A 16875-nucleotide genomic window follows, 5' to 3' on the forward strand; every position below is an offset into this window, starting at 1 on the left:
AGAGAGAGAAAGAAAGGGAGGGGGGAAGGAAAGGAAAGGAAGGGTTAGGGAAGGGAAAGATAAGATGAGCTGGGCAGGACACACACCTGTAGTCCCAGCTACTCAGGAGGCTGAGGCAGGGGAATGACTTGAGCCCAGGAATTTGAGGTTATAGTGAGGATTACACCACTACACTCTAGTCCAGGTGACAGAGCAAGACTGTGTCTGAAAAAGAACAAGAAAGAAGTTGATTTCCCAGTTGGAAGTGTATTTAAAATAACTTCCACCCATTAGGAGTATAGCACCTGTTTTTTTTTTTTTTTTTACTTCAAATTAATATGAGGACACAAATGTGGAGGTGACACTGTTTTCATGGCTAAGGTAAAGTTTAGGTTGTAGTTGAGCGCTTCTCCGGGAGGTGTGTGAAGACCCTCACCTTGTGCACAGCAGGTGACATCCTGCCAATCCCCCTCCCCCTTCTCTCCCCTCCCCCTTGATAGAATACACTTTTGTTTTTGTTTCCTGTCGGTATGTAGGACCTGTTTATTCTTAACCAGGTTTTTTTTTTAATTAAACATTTATTGAGTATTTCTATCATCATAATTTTTTTAAGTTTACTGTTAGAAATAGGAAAATAAATGACTCCACTGTCCTGCCACAAAGAGGAAGATCCATTCTGTCTCCTTTGCCTCCCCTGCCCTCTTTTAAATCCTGAACCCAATCATTTTTATTGTTTGAAAGGATGTGACTTTATTACACACGTGATTGTCGTGATAAACAGTCACTGGGGTAGCAGGAGCAAAGGCCCTGAGGTGAGGGCTCCTCGCCTCTGGGGATCCCCATCCTGTGTGGGTCCCTCCCCTGGAGAGTAGAGGGGCTTAGTGACCCTCCTCTAGTGAAGAGAATACGGCAAACGTGTTGGGATGTCACTTCCAAGATTAGGTCATGGAAAGGCTGTGGCTTCCATCTCCAAGGCTCACATTCTCTCTCTCTTTTCTCTTGGATCACTCACCCTGCGGGGAAGGCAGTTGCCAAGTTTGGTGAAATCTTGTAGTTTTGCTGAGGAACTTGGGGCATCATTCCACCAGACCCCCAAAACCCATCGTTCCCTTGCCCCAAACCGTAGAAGTGGATGTTTCAGCACCAATCTTGAGAGGACTGCCAGGGGCGTGACTGCAACCTCTGTGTTGAGAGACCCCGAGGCAGACCCACACGGCCGACCCCCTTCTAGTCTTCTGAGCCACAGAAATGGGGAGGCGGTGAATGCTTGTTGGATTTTGGAATAATACATTATGTAGCAATTGATGACGACTAAAATTTCCTATTCTAATTATCTACACATTTAATTATGTCATAAGTATCTTACACTCTCTTGTAATAAGTATGCTTAGGTAACATCCTTAAGTATAAATATTTATACTTTTTATTATTTAATCACTCCTCTACTTTGGGAGGTTTACTTCATTCCAACTTTTTTTTTATATTATAAATGCCATAGTGATGATATCTTTTCATGTAGAGCTGTCATCCTAAAATAGATTAGCATTAGCTTTAGGGTCAAGAATCAGCTTGGATGGGATGGCACTTGTGGCTGAAAAGGGTAGGGTGCCGGCCCCATATGCTGGAGGTGGCAGGTTCATACCCAGCCCTGGCCAAAAAAAAAAAAAAAAAGAATCAGCTTGGATTACTGGATCACAGAGTGAGCATGTTCATATTTCTCTAGATTTTTAATGAAACTGTTCCCAGTAAGGGGGATGGATGAATCAATATACTACTATCCTAAATACAATCATACAATCACATTTGTCTTTTATTTGTTGATAATTTGATAGACTGAATATTTCATGGTTTTACAGATATTAAAGGGAAGAGATCTTTTCCTTGGTCACCTTCCCTTCGTAAGGAAAATGCAACATGCATAGGGATTGAAACACAGAGGTGAGGAGCTGAATGTTACTCTGCAGGACAGCTTCCCAGTAACACTTTCTGTGATGATGCCAGTGGCCTCTGTCTCTGCGTCAGCAATAGTAGCCGTGAGCCACCTGTGACCAGTGAGCCTTGTTGACTAGTATAACAAGAATGGGAAGTTTTTCATTTCATTTTAACGTAATGTAAATAGTCACATGGCGTAACTGACTACTACATAGGATGATTCAATGAAATACTAGTCTTCTATTAGGAGGTGCATCTTACAAGGGTACATGTGAACCTTTCTAAATGCAGAATATAAACGTCTTAACACAATAACTAAGAGGATGCCATAAAGGCTATGTTAACCAGTTTGATGAAAGTATTTCAAATTGTATATAAAACCAGCACACTGTACCCCATGACTGCATTCATGTACATAGCTATGATTTAATAAAAAAAAAATTCCTGGAAAAAAGAAAAGAAGAAAGAAGGTGAAGTTTGAGACATTGATGTTCTCACCTACCTAATAACATCCCTCATCATTGCCTTAAATGGAGTTTCCTATGGGTCTGACCCTTAACTCATAGTGATGTAATCTCCATAAAGACCTCCATAAGATAAACATATGTGGTGTGCTAAGGGCAAGTGTGGAGGACCCTAACTTTATTAATGTTTAGGATACAAGAATCCCTCATTGATGGTTATGTCATTTAATTTCCTTTTCATTTCGTCTCTGCTTCTCGTCTCCAACATCCTTCTCTGGTGGTGTTCCCAACTCTAACACGTATCTCAGAGGCTGGGGCAGGAGGCTGGATGGGCAGGTGAGCGAGTGGTCAGGGACAGAAAACCACAGGAGCTAATATTCACAAAGCACCTAGTAAGTGCCAGAGTTTGAGCCCACAGCTTCCCTGGTGACATTTCATTCACATTCGATCTTTAAGCACAGAAAGGAAGCTTTCATTAATTTTTCCTGTTTGACAGATGAGGAAACTGAGGAAGTAGCCAGTGGATGACACTGCCCATGTTTGAACCAGGTCTGTCTGCCTTCAGGGCTTACATTAATCCGTGGTCTTGCACCACACCGTGAGGCTGTGGAAGTCACACCACATGTTATTTACACCTTGTCACGTGGTAGTGGTGGCTGACGTTTTCTCCCTCAGGTAACTGCAGATGCTGGAAACTGACAGGGACCTCGATTCTCTCCCAAAGTGGCTCCTTCACTTTTCATTGCTGGCCAACTCCTAACGTGTCAGTGGTGGACTAATGTGGTTAACCGTTTGCCTGGGGCGGAAAAATAAAGCTTCTGGCATGCAATTAAAACCTCATCTTGCCCAATTGGGCAACTAATGAGATCAGCGAGAGGAAAGGCTGCCTAGTTAAGGCTCAGTTTGTATCTCGGGTCCATGCCACGGGGCAGAGGGAAAGAGCAGCCACATGGAGTCACCCAGTGGTTCAGTTTGAAACATAACGAGGCCGTGGGCCAAGCCCCCTCGACCGCCCGTCCTTGTCCACAGGCAGACTCGCCCGCCCGTGGCCAGCACTGCCCTTCGGTGCTGAGCTCACCTCTGAGCAGCCCTCGTGAGGGTCCGTCCCTGTAAACTCTGGAACCGAGATGCACTGTGAACTTCCTATTTCAGACGTGGCCTGTGCTTAGTGGCCCTTTTCCCAAACCTGAGAACTTCTTGTGCCTGCAGGGACGAATTAGAAACTAATATAAGATGAGGGTTTTCCTACAATAAGGTGCACTAAACGACTGGAAATCTGCTTTTTGAGGACAGTGCCAGGAGCCCAGCGTCCCTCTTAGTGGTCTTTGTTCTTGGTTTTAGTTTTAAAATGATGTCTCAAGAGGTGTTAGAACTATCTCAATACATTCTGTTTCATCAAGTTGATTTTAGTGTAGTTTATTCAAGAGATGTTTATGGAAAACCAACTGGGTGGGAAGCCCTCTAAGTGAGGTGCACCCATGGAATCGGGCATGTAGGGCCTGTGGCCTGCAACCAAGGACAGAATAAAGACGCGAACAAATAAATACCTGTGTGAATAACATAATCTCACGTGCTGGCAAGTGATATAAAGAAGATGAAACTGATGATGCCATGGTGAAGCAATGAGGGTGGGAGACATTGGTAAGAGGAAGGGGACGTGTAAGCTGAGGCCAGAATGCTGGGGAGCCACGCAGAAGGTCTGGAGGGAGAGCATTCTGGGCAGAGAGAACAGCCAGTGCAAAGGTCCCGTGGTGAGAACAAGCTGGCCTTGTTCTTTCCAGAAAAGAAAGGTGGTGGTCGGAGCTCAGTGAGTCCAGAATGAGGTAGGAAAATGAGGACAGAGGTCAGGAGAGGCCAAGTCATGTATGACTTCGGCTCTCCAGGAAGGGAAAGTTTTTATTATATGTCAAGACATATACACATTCCACTCACTGTAGCTGGACGCTATATACATTTTCCCCTCTGATCTGCACACCAACCCTATGAGGTGAACGTTATTTTTGCCCCAGAGGGGGGAAAGCTGGTGCTCGGGTGTAGGTTTTTAATGGTTTGCCTAAAATCACAGGGAGGTGGTGGGGGGTAAGCCAGACTCCACACCTGGGTTTGTCTGGTGCCATTGTTCACTCTCACAGGTGCCATTTCTTTGGCTTTGAGATCAGACTTGTGTCACCATGGAGGATGGAAGGGAGCAAAATCTCATCTGTCGGTTCATCAAGTTTGTGTTTAACAAGGGTATTCGTATCATATCAATTGGAGAGCAGTTTAATTTGCAGCCTCTTACAACTGAAATCTAACATGGTTCTCTTTGGATGCCACGTAGGTTAGAGGGAGGGGCGTAGGGATGGGGCGAGTAGGTAGCAGAGAAGTAGGCTTCTCACACTCCGTCCCCATGTATTCTCACTCTGTGGGGCGAGACACCTCCCAGCAGGATGAACTGGGTGGTGCAAAGTTATGACAGAAGTAAGTGTGATTTTTTCCAGTTCTGGTGACAGGAACACCAAATTTGGAATGAAGAAGACACAGTTAGATGTGTGAACGACAGTGTCTTTGAAGGTGTTTCTTCAGCCCAAGTGACAGAAAAGTCCCTGGAACATTTCTGTTTGTCTTTCTGACAAACTGATTGCCACAGTCTGACAGGAAGTGGTAGCGTCACCTTGCCAGGCACGGGCAGCTAATTTCTGCCACTGTAGGGTCTGATGCAAGTTGGCCACTCTGTTCTTTTGGACATCGTGGGCGTGTGGTTATGTCCAGGAGGCAAGCAAACTCCAGTCCCCAAGTTCAAGGATGCTTGGATTTGGCTAGTTCAGGTATTCTCAACTTTGGTACTATTAACATTTTGGACTAGACTAGATAATTCTTTGCTGAGGGAGGCGGTCCTATTCATTGTAAGATGCTTAGGCTTTACCTCCTAGATGCCAGTAGTCCCCACTTCCCCACTCCCAAGTTGTGACAGAAATGTCTCCAGACATTGTCAAATGCCTCCTACCCCCCTGATTTAAGAATCATGCACTTTTTCAAATAGGCAGGTTTATGAGAATGGAATCTGTTCTTGGTTAAACTCCAAAAGAGCTAAAATACACTCAGATATACCAAGCCTGAAGCTAAAACTAGCATACATGACTATTCAAAGACTCTGCTGTAGAAAAATAATGATGAACGTTGGAAAAGCTGATTGATTGTGTATGGGTTCCATGACACTCCGAAAGATGTCTGTGGCTTCCTGCCTCCCTGTATTAATTAGGATAATTAATGCTGGCTGCTAAAACAAATACCTCCAAAAATCGCCATGGTCCAACACAGCAAACATTTATTTTTCATGCAGACATAGCCTGACCCTGATTTCCTGCAAATGATGACTCGGAGGCAACTCCCTTTCCAGGATAGCTATCCTACTGGAACTCGTGGCTTCCAAAGTCCAGAATCACTGAAGATGGTGTGGGTGAATTCCACACCTGGTGCGTATCACTTTCACCCACATCCCTTTGGCCAGAAACTGGGAAATGTGGTCTTTCCACGGGGAAAAAAGCAAATAGGACGAGGCAAATTACCTCTTCCATCATCCTAGATACCAGATTTCCAATGTATTGAATAATGGTCAAAATGCTATTTATGTGTTGTTTCTAGTGGCCTGACTTACAAATAGACAGTATTTATTATGCTCATACAGTCTTCTGTAAACATGCCCAGCATCAGAATTGTGAAGACTCTTCTCTCCCCATCCATTCTGATTTGAGAGGTCTATGAATAAGGCTTAAGAATCTGTCATCTTTACTTGCCCCAGGTGAATATGATGATAGGAACGGAGGAACCACTGGTCTCTGAGTGAAGTGATCTTACATCCTCATTTTTGCTGCCCTCCATTAGGGTAAGAAATTGAGAGGTGGTTGTCACATGTCTGAGCTTTATTAAAACTAAAAACCTTATTTTTGTTGGCTGATTCCATGCTTCCTCCAATCTGGTAAACTCTACAAGCCCTCATTGTACCGGCTGCTGGCTGCTCAGAATCACTGTCCCAGCCCCGTGTCCCAGCCAGCTCCCACCATTCCTGAGTCAGTGCTGTCTGTTAAGCAATAATCTGCCGTGAAAAGAAAATCTCTCTGTTTTAATCCCGATTTCCTAAACTCCAGTCCAAATGTTTTATCATCTACCTAAAATGCCTTTTCTCTAACTCATTTTAACTACATCCCCAAGGCTAGCAAGGTGCCTGGTCTATAGCAAGTCCTCCCAAAAAATCTGTTGAATGAATGAGTTCATAGACTACGCTGATCTGTGCCTGTATGTAAATATACATTTATCAAAGAAATTCCTCCCCTTTTCAGCAGAAATCAGTTTATATCAGTTCTCCAGGTTGTCTTGAAGGTTGAACTGAAGTCTTGAGAATAGTTGCCTATTTTTATAGGACCTTGCATATCTCTTAATAAATTTTGAACACGTGCATGCCACATATGTGGCTATGTTTCCGTTGTACGTTATAAAGACACTGTATATTGTATTTATGTAAGGTATTTATATGCATAGTTATATATCCTTTATCTAGTATATATATTTGGATACACATACTTAAGAGACTCAATGAATGGATGGATGCATAAGTGTGTATATGACATACATATACCCTTTTGGGGGTGATTTTTGTAACCACCACAAATGACAAGAATACTCTCACTACTGTGCATAAAACAGATGTGAAAACTGAGGCTTGCAGAGGAAAATAGGCTTGAGCCAGAGTCACCCAGTTGGTTATCTCAGAGCGAGCATTTCAAATGGAGATCTAGCCAGCCCCAGAGTCTAGACCTTTGTCTATTACACCGCCTTCCTAGGACTATGCTGCTTCTAATTTCATGCTAACATTTACACTGTAAACAGAGTCCTGTGCCTTATAAATAAGCAGAAGAAATTGACATCTAAGCTAAAAAGCAGAGGGCTGCAGCCTGTATCTCCGGTGATGCCATTCTGGAAGAGTTTTGGGCATCTCCTCTCGGGATGTGTTTTGTCTTGCCTAGCATGCCTGTGCCAAAATTTGAGTCATCTTTGTTAAAAGTTTGACATCTCTCCTCTCCCCCTCTCCTGTTTCCCTTTAAAAGAACGAGGATCGGCCAACATTGACGCTTCTGGGGCAGATAATTCCCATCCAGGGAGGGGTGTCCTATGCACTGTAGGACGTGCAGCAGTGCCCCTGGCCTCTACCCACAGGACAATCCCCCCACGTTGTGACAATCAAAAGTGTCTCTGGAGATTGCCAAATGTACCCCCAGCTGAGAACAGTGGGGGATGGTGCAAAAAAAGGTTTCTAATCAAATAATGATGCGCTGAATGGACTAAAATAGGAGACCTTTAGATCATCAAAGAGCAGGAGTGCGGCTTCCTTCAGGTGGAGCATATTGGGTGTGAGGACACTGGGGTGGGGTCTGTCCCCGCGCTTCCCAGGCCAAACACGTGTGTCTCTGGCTTTCCTTTCTCCAGGCTCAAATCCCTACACCTTCCACGTTGATCCTCTCAAAAGGAAAAAGAAAGGGGGAAAAAAGTTTGAAAAAAAAAACCACACACGCACACAAAAAAACGTCATTTCAAAATTACATGTCCTTATAGTCTGTCCAGCTAATAGAATTATGCACCACAGCTTAAATTTAGACATCGAGTTTCATCTCTTACTTAAATGTATCTGTGCGTTTTAATAGGAACATTCAGCTTTGCTTTTATTAATGCAAAAACATTAAGGCACCAGCCCTCGATCCGAAAGCCTTAAAGGGCTGTTTCCAACAGAACCTGTCATAAAGTGTGCTCTCAAGCGTGTCCCCTTTAAGAGACTCCAGAATTAAATGTTCCCGTATGTGAATTTTATTTTGTACAGCACATTTGCTTTATGGCTACAATTAAGTTAGATGTGCCGATAACAATGTCTGTTTTCCATTTTAAATCGCACATTTCAGACAGTGTGCATTGTTTTATTATCTAATCCACATGCTTTTAATTGCAATTATGGTCCCTTAGGAGTCCCCTGGGAGGGCATGATTGCAATTAAAAATGTAATTTAAATGTTAATTAATTACATTCATTTTCTAAACTGGGAAAATTTCATTTATTATTTTCATGTGTTGTGCACTTATCCTAAATGCATTACCTTCTAAATTTTTTTTCCTAAATTAAGTGTTATGTTTATAAAACAGGGTGTTTAATACCCTTTAAAATTTTTGTGAGGGTGTTTCTACAAATTATTCCTTTCAATTAATTGATTTCTGTGATATATGCAGGAGCTATATGTTGTTTTATCTATAATAAAAATAATTCTGTTGATTTGACTTCGGCGAAAGCATGGCATCCAAATATATGTTTTCCTCATTTATTTTCTGGTTGACTTTGATCCGGAGAGGAAAGTCTTTACTTTTTTTTTTTTTATGACTATCATCATTACCGTTTCTTCTTAAACAAAAGGAGAGAGGTATTGTTACTATAAGGGATACAGATCATTAATATGAAAAGGGTTTCCTCCAGATGAAAATTGCAACCCAAGAAAGAAATTTATAGTTAGATTAGTAAGTCATCTGCCTCATATGAACAAATAAGGGGGGACAAAAAAGGACCTCAGTGCTCGCTTCAGCAGCACATATACTAAAATTGGAACGATAGAGAAGATTAGCATGGCCCCTGAGCAAGGATGACACACAAATTCGTGAAGCGTTCCTTATTTCAAGACCCGATTATAAGAGGGACTTTACCTAACAAATGCAATCAGTGTAACCTGGTTTCTTGTATCCTCAGTGAATCCCCAACAATAAAAAAACATAAACTAAAAAAAAAGGACCGCAAGGAGATGAAGTCTTAAAAATCATTATAACTTTACTAGAAAAGAAAAAAATAAAAAGACTGCTTTATGCGTGTCTCAGTTTATCTGGCCAGGTCTATCATTTTTCTCTCTGTCTCCCTTTGCCTAGAAGATGAGGGTCAACTTAGAAAGGAAGAATTATAAACATTTCTGTACTTTAAACTCTGAACCATATCAATTTTGGTCGGTTTTGGTGAATTAAAGTTAAGTCCCAAGTGGACAAGTGCAGAACTGAGGTGTCATCCCCAGTTCAAGTTCAAGTATATGCTTCATGTGATCAATTAAAAAAGGCCTTTTGAGGATTTCTTTTTTCCTATTGATTTCCCCTCCAATTGGCCAGATCTTTCTTCAGCTTTTTTATTTGAAAATTGCTGTTTATGTCTGAACTTTGGCTATTGTTTGGGTTTATTTTTCAATTTAGCTTGCTTGACAAATATTTACGGTGTCTTTCCTCTGGGGTTTGGGCTTGAATCATTTGTAAAATCTACTTAGTGCCTCCTCTGGGCAAGTTAAATCCTCATGACAATCCTGTAAGGTGAGTGCGATCATCATTTCTATGTAACAGAGGGGAAACTGAGGCAGGGAGCATCCAGGTCACCGGCTAAAGCTTTGCAGAGAGGCAGGATTTGTGCCCTGGGAGGTGGCCGCTGTACTTTATATTCCATTCTATACTCTTAACACAGCTAAGAAGCTGCCAGACTTGGGGGTGTTACCAGCGTGGACCCCCACAATAGGTGGAGAGGAATAGTCAGGATCAGATTCTGAAGTCAGACTCCTTGGGTTTCAATCTATTTAGCATCAGTATAACCTTGCACAGATCATCTCCCCCCCAGCCTCAGTTTCCACTTCTGTACAATGGGGGAGTGATAGTACCAGTCTCCTAACAGTCTTGTGAAGATTCAAGGTGTATGAAGAGCAGTGACCACGGTGGCCAGCACATGGAAATACCCACTGAGGCTGGCCCTGCTACAGTAGAACCTCCAGAGTTGGCCACCTCCTTAAGTTGACCTAATTTTCATAGACTGGACATGCACCAGACAGACTCACTGGACGTTCCTTGCATTGACCATTTCTGCATATTGACCAGTTTGTTACCGTCCCTAGGGTGGTACCGTCCCTAGAAGTTCTACTGTATTCATGGTCTCTGACTACAGGAAACTTAGAGTCCAGTCGAGGACGGGAGTAAATAAAGTAACTTTCCCAGAATGAAATAAGGAAAAATCACCTAAGTGCTCATCAGTAGAGGATGCATCAAATAGATTTTCTCATACCTGCATGTAGAACACTAGGAAAATTTGTAATAATCGTAAACCAGCCCCATGTGGATCAAGCTCCTAGGTGTATTGTTAAGTGAAGGAAACCAGTGTTCTGAACAGTCAGGTAACCAAAAAGGGAATGGGTGGGTGGGAAGGTAGGGAGGTAGACACCGTTTTTGTAAATGCATGAGCACATTCTGGAAAGATCAACAGGAAACGACAAGCAGTGATGGTTTGGAATTAAAGTTACAAGGAGCAGGGTGTGTGGAGGGTAGTGAGGATTTGTTTTGTTTTGTCATACCTTCCAGGGGTCCTCAAACTTTTTAAACAGGGGGCCAGTTCACTGTCCCTCAGACCATTGGAGGGCCGGACTGGGAGCCCCGGGACCAGTCAGCTGCTAAGCAGGACTGGCAGCGGCAGCAAAAATACCCAGTGGGCCGGATAAATGTCCTAGGCGGGCCACATGTGACCCATGGGACGTAGTTTGAGGACACCTGCTTTATACCATTCTACCTTTCTGTACCAGGTGTGTGTATGTTTCACAAACTCTGTGTAGTACTTTTAATTTTGAATAGAACTTCAGAGTATATGCAGCCAGACAAACAGACACACATACACCCCCCAGGAGACCGTGACTGTGCCCGCCAGGCAAATTCAAATGGGGGGGGAGTAAAATACAGAAGAAGAGACACCTCCAGGTGCTGGGGTCCCAGGGGGGCTTTCTCTGGGTGTCATCCAGCTGTTATGGCTTCGGAATGAGGGAGATGTCAGCCAAGCCAGAGCAAGGGTGAAACGTGTGGCTGCCCAGAAACAGACAGAGAATTAGAGGAAAGTTGACCCCTTTGGTAATATTTAAATCTATGAAGAATAAAATCAAAAGCAGGAGATTCCTTACCTAGAGCTTCAAATCAAAGAAGAAACTTCACAAACCCCATTAGCATCTGGGGACTCACCAGATGTCTTGCTATTTATCAATAGCAGCCCAGACACAGGCCATATCAAAAAAAAAAAGGGCCAATATTTTTCATTAAATTGGGTCAACGGAATGGGATGCCGATGGCCTGGGCTCACTTTGGTGTTCTGCCTCTGCTGGCCATATGCTCATTGGTCACAGGGCACACATCTCCCTCTGCAGAACAAGGATAACAGTACTGACCAGAGGCTGGTGGTTGAGCCTGGAGTCACCACGCTTGGGTACTCAGGGATTAGCTGTGGAGATGCGTGAGTCTGAGACATGCTTGGGGCTCATTATCCTTTCGACTCTACGTCAGCCACCTGGCTTCAACAAACTAGAATCTAGGTGATATTCCAAGAAGGGGCAATCTCAGGGTATAATTTACACAAATCCAGAGCAATGCAGCATTTGCTGAATGAGTCTCAAACAAAAATCATGTAAGTGGTGGGCAGGAGGGAGGGTGACCCAAGAAAACAGAGCAACGCTGGGAGAAAACTAAGGAAAAGAAAGAACAGGAAACGTCGTGGCATCCAGGGTCTACATAAACACGGTCTTTTGCATCAACCGAACAACATCATTTGGTTGCTTTTGCTTTTAATTTTACAAATGTCTTTGCCTCAGCAAGCTGCCTTTATGCTGGCCTTCCGAATGGAACCCGCCCAGAGCACCTTCTGGGAGGTTCTTGGCTGTGGACCTTGGCTTTGTCTTCTTCGGCCTTCCTCTCCACGGCTTTGTGGGGCGCTTAGTGGTCAGAGGCAAAGGGGGCCATGAGGAAGACGTCATCTACTACTGCTGTCGATGGCCGTCACTCAGGGCCTTGGTGTGGCATCAGAGCATGTTGGCAGAAGGCAGGTCAACCTTCTCGGTCCTCTTCCACAGCTGAGCAACGGAGGCAGAGGGTGGGCTGGGGGAGGGAGTGGCCACTGCCTGCCGTGCACGCGATCAGGAGCTGGTGTCCAAACAGTTAGAGCACATCACACAGACGATTTCCACACCGTCAATGACTGACCTGCACTGAGCCCATATTATGCAGCAGCTGTTTGTCTGGGTGAGAGGGTGCTGCGGGGAATAGGATAGAGCTTTATTCTCACAGAAGTCGTTGTCCAGCAAAGGAGATCTGGAGTAAATAAATAAATAAATAAGGTAATTTTAGATAATAACAAGCGCTGTGAAGGACACACACATCCCCTTCTTTAATCCAAATACTTGGCATTCCTTACGCAGGAGTTACACTGCCTCCTTGCTCTGTGGGTCTCTGGTATTTGCGGGTCGGCGTGTGGGTGGTCTGCTGCGTTAATTACTGCTCTTCAGGGGTAAGGTCATCTTCAGACTTTTCTCTTCTCAAGGTCTGGTTCCAATATTCCTCCCATTCCCCCCCCCCTTTCCTTTACCCGTTTTTCCCCCCTCCTGTCTTTAACTTCTCCCTAAAAGCCCTCTCAGACTGATACACTTCCTTGCCTTCACCCTCAAAAGTCAACTGACACTTACAAGTCAGCAGGTGTCAGAGGGACAGACCTAGAATCCCTTTGGGAGGAGGTGGCTGCCGGGCTCAGTTCACCCCACTCCCCCAGTGCAGGGAGCCCAGGCAGGTTTCTCAAAGCCCTCTTAATTGGGGGTTGCTAGGGAGCACTGTTACACTGGAAAGCCAGGGAGACCTGACCGAGAACTCCCTGCCAACCTTACGTCTGTTATCCAGCATTGATCACTGTGGTTGGCCACCAGCACCACATCAGAACTCCCTAATTATTTCACAGGGCTTAGGTCAAGGGCGACAGAAAATTCACGTTTAATCAACATCGTTATCTCAAAAGCATATTTTTATTTGGCAGTATTTCCTTATGCAGTTTTGAAGCTTACCCACCTTACCAAGGGTAAAAGGGTAACTAAGCCAGTTTGAGGGGGAAGCTCTATTCTTACCCAGCATGGCTCTGGATTCAGCCTAGATTAAGACTGCAGAGGCTTAGGCTAAGTTGAAGTCTGAACTGTTGGTTAAGGATTTCGTCAAGTGCATCTCAAATTATAACGTGCAGATGAATCACTTGGGGAATCTCATTAAAGGGCAGGTTCTGAGTCCACAAATCTGCCCTGAGCCCTGAGATTTTGTATTTCCAAGGAGCTTCCTCTGGTGAGGACACTGCTGGTCCTCAGACTACACTGTAACAAGCGAGGCCTTAGGTGTGACATTTAATTCCAGTTCTGTTCCTAAGGCTGCATTATGACATCCATGAACCTATCACTCCTTTCCTTTGGGGCTCTTTCCATTAAGAAATATGCTAAAAATTATATTTTATGATCACACTGATATAAGGACAAATGTATTAATATTCTACATGTAAGCAGTTTTTCTACCTAAAAGTTCATTATTTTTCTTCTAATTTAAAAGAAATAAAAGTCTTTTCATGGACCCTTAGGTAGTGTGGCTCCCAGGCCCTCTCCCTACAGCGCCCAGGGCAAGAATTAGCCCTCCCTCCTTTTGTTACTGATTTTGTGCTTCAATTCTCTGAGCCTCTATTTCCTCATCTGTAAAATGGGGATGATACTATGTATCCATCTCATTGCTGTGTGTCTTGGCACAGTGCCTGGTGCTTAGGTAAGCACTCTGGAAATGTTATCTTTCCTTTCTAGAAGTTGCCTGACTCCTGGTAACCAACATTGTCTCATGACTTCTTAGAGGTCACATCGTAGGTACATTATTGCACTGCCCTCCAGGCCCTGTTTGGTTTGCCCTACTGGAGACGTGACCTGGATAATTCCCATATATTGACCTCTTTTACCTTCCATTTCTGTGCCGCCCTGCTGTTCCCCTTCTGGAAGGGCCTCACCATCTCTCTGACACAGCAGACACGCCCACTAACTTGTGCCGTGACACTGAGCACACCTCCTGCCCGCCCAGACACTCATTTGCGGCTTGCCGTCTGAACTCACCATTTCGATAGAAGGGTGATAAGGCCTCTGATGGATCTTCAATTAGCTGTCAATTTATCTGCCTGTCGCTCTGAGAGGTGGAAGGAACCAGGGAGCTAATCGCTTAAGGCACCACCATCACTACTGTCCTGTTATTTTGTTGCTTTCAGCCCTTGGTGTTTCCAGCTCCCCCAATTCCCAGACTCTTGTCCATTGCAAGGCATACCAAAGCTTGATTTATTGGGGGTGCAGGGAGGGGGAGAAAGAGGAGGGGAAGGAACCCCAGCATGTGAAATGTACACACACTTTGCAAATTGCATCCCAAGTTCATGGGAAAATTAAAGTAAGGTGGTTTCCGAGTAAAGGAAATGCAATCATGTTTTATGAGGTTCGATAAAATCCCATAGTCCCATCAAGGAAATGGTCACCACCAGGTTGTCAGCCTCACATTAGAAGGAGATAGAGGAAGATGACCCTTGGTTTTCTCTTGTAATATGTTTGACACTTCCACATAATCGCAGTATCCAGGGATCAAATGATAGGCACGGAATTTGCTATAAATTTGGATGTTCAGGGTATACCCTTTTTTAATTTCCTACTCTAGGAATTCCTATTGCAGGTACTCTCTGAACTAATAATTTAAGGTCATAAATTTTCATAGGCACTTTGCATAGAGATTCAAAGCATCCATTCACTAAAAACAGAAGCTGTGCTTTTAATATATATTATATATACATATTAATATATGTATATATGTATATATATATTACATGAGTAATATGTAATGAAGTATGAACTGTTGGTTAAGGATGTATTAATATATGTATATATATGTATTACATAAGCAATATATGTAATATATATTAATATATGTGTGTATATATACATATTACGTAACATATGTAATATATATATTTTAAGGGAAAGGCATCAAAACTGATCAGACTATTTTCCTTCTGGTTTACCTTAACCACTGTCCTGAAACTTTCCCTGTGAGAGGGAAATATTTTCTGATATCGGCCTTCACTGACGGAAACGTTGATGTTTCCCATTACAAGAGCATCTGTCTTCCAAAGGACATTTCCATTCGAGCATCTTTTCCTCACTCATTCTTCCAAGTAATTCTTCCAAAGTGACCCACACCGTGTCCAGTCTTGGTCCCCACGGCCAAGTTCAATTATAAAATGAAAACTCAGTGGAAGAATTATCAAAACCTCTAGAAGGGATACTCAGAAAATATCTAGGAGTAGTCACCAAGCTTTACATCGAGTGGCCATGACTTAGCCACACAAGCAAGCTGTGTCCGTAATTCTTACCTCACAAAGCACACGAGCAGCTTTGCAGATTTGTCTGAAGCATTAGGAACCCAGGCAGGTCACAGGTGAGACAGCAGGTGAACAAATGACCTAGACAATTGACCAGGTCTCTGGCCGCCCCAGAAGCCCAGGTACCACCCCAGTAGACTTTCCACGATGGCTCAAAACAGACTCGCTGTGATCCTCTGCCAGGAGTGTCCAACTATGTCTCTTTTCCACCAGATATTGGAAGAATAATAATTGTTTTAGGCCACACAGTAAATACACAAACATTAGTGAAAGTTGATGAGCGAAAGAAAAGGTCATTGCTGCCCGGGGGCCATAGGTTGGGCACCTCTGATTCTAGTATCTCGCACTCCCCCTCTGTGGTTCTCATGTAATCCACCATCATCGTCAAGGCTTCCTGTCCTCTTAAACATCCACCTTAACAGCCTTGCTTCATGAATCTCTCTAGAGCCTTGGCCACATACACACGTGTATTTTATAAATTCTGAGTTCAAACCAAAGTGTACTGGGGGCCAGAAAAGATAAATGCCAGGGTTTGTTTTTTTTTTCAATCGTCAAGGTAACGATAACAGATTCACTAGAATTTACATAGCACCAAAGTCGATTTACATGCTTATTTACTCTGTTGTTCTCCTTTACAAAAAAATGGAGTTACCCTAGCAACTGTAATATCACATGATGTTCAGACTCACCGTAATAGAAACACCTTCTGAAAGGAAAATACGCGTTTCGCCAAATGCATCTTATAGATGCATTAACTGTCATTTATAGAATTTTTGATCCATTTTGGGAATGATCAGATGAGGTTCGTGTGGCATGAAGTGTTCTTTCTATTAATTACTTCACTGGTTTCAGGGGTGCTATGATAAAAGGGAGAGATTGAGGAATAAAGGGAAGGCTGGGGCCCTTCTACCGAGCATGCTGATGGAACTGTGCACTGTTACCTTGTTAGCGCATCAGCAGAAAGAGCCCATTCCCAAAATCCATCTTTCATTACATTTTTGCATATGAGTACATTCTATGACTTTATTCAAACTTTATTCTAATTCCAAGAATGATGGCATTTTCCCTGGAAGTATGATTTGCTTTTTCTAAAACAGAAGACTCTGAGGAAAGAACTTTAAAGTCGAAGAAACCCCCAAGAAATGGCAAAGCCTCGGTCGCTGTCAGCCAAATTAGGTTCCGTTCAAGTTTTACAAATTAATTTGCTTAAGCGTGGGGCTCACACCAGGGCCGCTGT

At 43.5% G+C, this 16875-nt stretch overlaps 1 protein-coding gene and 1 non-coding gene across 3 annotated transcripts in view; both read left to right on the plus strand.

Moving 5' to 3' along the window:
• Window positions 1-16875, plus strand: part of TSHZ2 (teashirt zinc finger homeobox 2) — a 449031-nt gene that overhangs the window by 185195 nt on the left and 246961 nt on the right. The gene's annotated exons all lie outside the window — the stretch shown is intronic.
• Window positions 8961-9065, plus strand: LOC111724496. Its single transcript, XR_002772792.1, has one exon. It is a non-coding gene; the product is annotated as a U6 spliceosomal RNA (small nuclear RNA).

Source organism: Otolemur garnettii, unplaced genomic scaffold (assembly GCF_000181295.1).
Source record: "Otolemur garnettii isolate 467f Iridium unplaced genomic scaffold, OtoGar3 scaffold00023, whole genome shotgun sequence".
NCBI lineage: Eukaryota > Metazoa > Chordata > Mammalia > Primates > Galagidae > Otolemur > Otolemur garnettii.